The sequence below is a fragment of the Choristoneura fumiferana genome, chromosome 30 (genome assembly GCF_025370935.1).
Source record: "Choristoneura fumiferana chromosome 30, NRCan_CFum_1, whole genome shotgun sequence".
NCBI lineage: Eukaryota > Metazoa > Arthropoda > Insecta > Lepidoptera > Tortricidae > Choristoneura > Choristoneura fumiferana.
The window spans coordinates 4,132,181-4,136,197 of NC_133501.1; positions in this window are offsets into that span (position 1 = coordinate 4,132,181).

The following is a 4,017-nucleotide window of genomic DNA, read 5'->3' on the forward strand; positions in this document are numbered from 1 at the left end:
GTATTTGTCAGTTACACTTGGACGTTTTTAGAAGAAAATGAAGCTTCCTTATATTCGCCACTGCCTAAGCACATTAGTAGCAAATTGTTATAACGGTTTTTTTAACTGGTGTCTCTTAGACAACGGGACAGAATAACATACAAGAAAAGTTGAATTGACTCAAAAAATTAATTACAGTCTCTTCTGTTTATTTCAGCTTTACTTGGGGGATCTTTCAAACGATGTCAGAAGTACTAATAAAATGCAGTTATGCTCGAGAAACCCAAAGTTCGCGTCACAAAGTGAAAGAAGTATAAATTTCCAGAATTCCCAGTCTCTCGTCTACAAATGTAATGCTTGTGGCCTGTGTTTCGACCGTGAGGAAGTCATGTTCAAGCATTTAATCGGTTGCTCACCCATTAAGATAATCACGAGGATACACTGTGTATGCGGCTTAGAGTTTGACACAAATAACTACGACTACCATTGCGAAGTGCATCGTGAATTCACTACCCTTAAAAAGAAGGATATTACCATTACTGATCTTAAAATATTGATCTTAGAGGAATGAAGGAAAATTTGCGAAATAAAAAGAAAGGAATAGTCAGCGATGCAGAACATAAATGTAAAAAAATTAAAGCCAGTGCAGAAGACTATAAATATACAGCTGAAGAAGCAAGTATCTGTGAAAACCGAAAATCGTGTGTTGTTTATAGATGTAATTGTAGATTGAGTTTCGAACGGCCGGAGTTCCTGTTAAGTCACTTAAACAACTGCGACCCTGGCGAGAAAATTACAAGAATACATTGCATGTGCGGCTTGGAGTTTGACGAAGATAACTATGACTACCATTCCGAAGTTCATCTAATATTCACCAGGCTTAAAGTGAAGAAAATTTCGTCAATGGTGACAAAATAATACCAATCAGTTCAATGAAGCAAGAATTTGCTAAAGATGATAAAGAAAAGCTGTTAAAAGCACAAAAGAAGCGCAGGTGCAAACTGACATCTAAATGAACGTTTCGTTAAAACTCGGCGCAGAACTATTCTTTAAAGGAGACGGAACTTTGAACAATTATTAGGTCAGAAAATAGTCAGCGCCGTGGTAGATACAATTGAATCTGGCATAGATGGGAAGAAAGTCAAACAAAGATAACTATAATCATTGCAAAAGAATCTGAAGAAACCGTTGAATGTCCAAATAAAACGAATACGGGTGACAAAAATAATGAAGTTATCGATATAAGAACATCTGAAAGACGACTAGACAAAAGGTGGCAGACAACAAACAAATGATATTACTGCACCAACTGAAGGAGATCATGCTACTGATATCACGCAAAAGCAGACATAGCACTAAATGAAATATTCCTAAAAATAAAGCTGTCAATAGTTGTGCCAGCAGACGGTGAAACAACTGAAATTACTGAACAAATTGAACAGCTTAATCTAAATGTTACTTCTGCTCTGGCTCTAACCGTACAAGAAAATAAAGCAATAGATAATCCTGACCCAAAAAATATTGGAACAAATGCAATTATGGAACCAACAGATCAACCAAATAAAATTAATAGCAATCAAGATAACTCAGACATTTCAACAAATGAAACTTGTACTCCAAGTGAATTGGAAAATAAAGCCATTGCTAGTCCAGAACCGTTAGACGATACTTTTAAATTAAGTAATTCATATAAGTAAGTAAGTATTCATGTAAGTAGGTAAGTAGTTTTGCAGGTGGTAGGACCTAGTGCAAGGTCCGGATTGCCCACCATCTTGCTCGCTAATCCTGCCGTGAAGCAGCAGTGCTTGCACTGTTGTGTTTCGGCGTGGAGAGTAAGACAGCCCCTGGTGTTCATGGTTCTTGAACACATGATAGAGGATTTAATATATGGATATAGATAAAATATTGTATGCAAATGTACGTAATTAGGCCTTAAAACACTCATGTGACCCTATTATGAAATTCGGCTATGCCTCGTTTCATAAACCCACACTCGTGTTTTAAGGCCCCTATTACGATACAGTTGCATAAAATACTAATAGCTGTCTATTACTCTGATGATGATATGGTGAGATGACAAAAATAATAAATGATCATAATGATCATTGTAAGCACGATTTCATGATGCGGAAATAATGACCTGAGACCGTATTGCCTAAATTCTGACGCTCACGATCGCAATCAAATGACAGTTTTTGTACGGCGAAATCTGTATTTCGCGGGCGTCATTTTTTTTTTTTAATTAATGGCTTGTCAGTAACTTAGGCAAAACGGCCTCTGCAGTGTTCAAAGCCTCAACAAAATGAAAAGAAAAAGAACGATTAATTTATTACCTTTACTCAGTAAATGCATATACTTAACTTGTTTTTTTTCTTATTCAAAGATTTAATTGATTTAATTAGAATGTTGATATGAATAGCAGTTAGTATTTAGTTGTTAATTCTTGTTTTATAATTTCTCCAAATTTTAATTAAAACTTTAAATATTAAACCAATCTGTTAAATGAATTGAAGCATATTTTTTTTTCATTCATAACCGTTTCTTTGTGCTTACGAGCTCAATTGGTAGTTTCTACATAAAAAATATTGTTTATTATAGTCCGTCAGATTTTCAGAAAAATTGGAACACTAAATTGAAAACAAAAAAAAAAATACAAAGATGAAGAAAAGTAATGTAGCTGAGTTACAAAACCACTCCTGCTAGCTCGTGCTGAGGCACCGACGTCAAACTGGTAGAAAATTATTTTCATGATTTTTTGTAGTCTGTTCAATTTCTTAGTCAACCGAAAAAAATACAATACAACCGAAAAAATAAAAAATGACAATTTATATTTATCTTTTTCGTAAACGTATTAGGGTGCCGGCACCAATCATGGACATGTTAAGCACAGTAGTATCCAGTAACGGACAGCAAGGATTCAATGCCTTATAGCTCCATTCATGAACTTTACCAGTTATGATCATCAGTTATCTGCACATAAGTGTTTAGTTTTTTAAAAAGTAGAAAATAATAATAAAAATATTACTTGATTTTTTTGTAATGGCTAATGAACCCTATCTGGGGCGTGTCCAACATGCTCTTGCCCGGTTTTTATTGTGGTTTTGACATTGACAAGAAACTTGGCAGTTATGTGTAGTTCTGATGACAATACAATAATATGGTATCATCGAGCTGCTAGTACTGCCTTTTCGCAACGTAACGTTTGGCAACCTGCAGGGCTACTACGAAACTCGAAGTTCGTGTCGTGCGGTCCCTCTGACACTTATACTATTTAATACGAGAGCGAGAGGGACCGCACGACACGAACTTCGAGTTTCGTAGTAGCCCTGCTGTTTGATTTCGCAACTTATCATTTCGCAAACTCTAAAACTGTAAACTCCAATTCAATAGAATCTGACAATCCTGTAGACACTTCCAGCCTACTAATATAAACACCGGGCTGCCTAAGGCTTTGTGATGTGACTATTATTCTTTTTTGATTCCTTTTAGATGATAATTGCAACAACAGGGACATATATAATCAAGTGTGCCCACGATAGGGTGTCTTAAATATGTAGAAAATTTACAGATTCTATTGAATTGTACTTTAAACATTTCAGGATTTATTTCAGAGCCATCGTGTAGAACCCCCTTAGTCCGTTTTCGCAATTGCGGTTTCCACAATTGGCTGCGAAAGAAGAATTATTTTTCTCTGTTTCGTAATTACTTTTCAAACAAGAATTTATATTCTTTTTCACAAGTTTGTTTCACAATTGCTGCGAAAGAAGAATTATTTTTCACTGTTTCGTAATTAACTTTCAAACAAGAATTTATTTTCTGTTTTCACAATCAAGTTTCACAATTGGCTGCGAAAGAAGAATTATTTTTCAGTTTCGTAATACTTTCAAACAAGAAATTTATTTTCTATTTTCACAATCAAGTTTCGTTACTTCAAAAACGGAACGATAAATACATATACAGGGCGACTTCAAAATTGGTAATACAAACACTTGATTTTGGCTTCATTAATGCTAAGTATTAATTAACTCGATGTTAAAA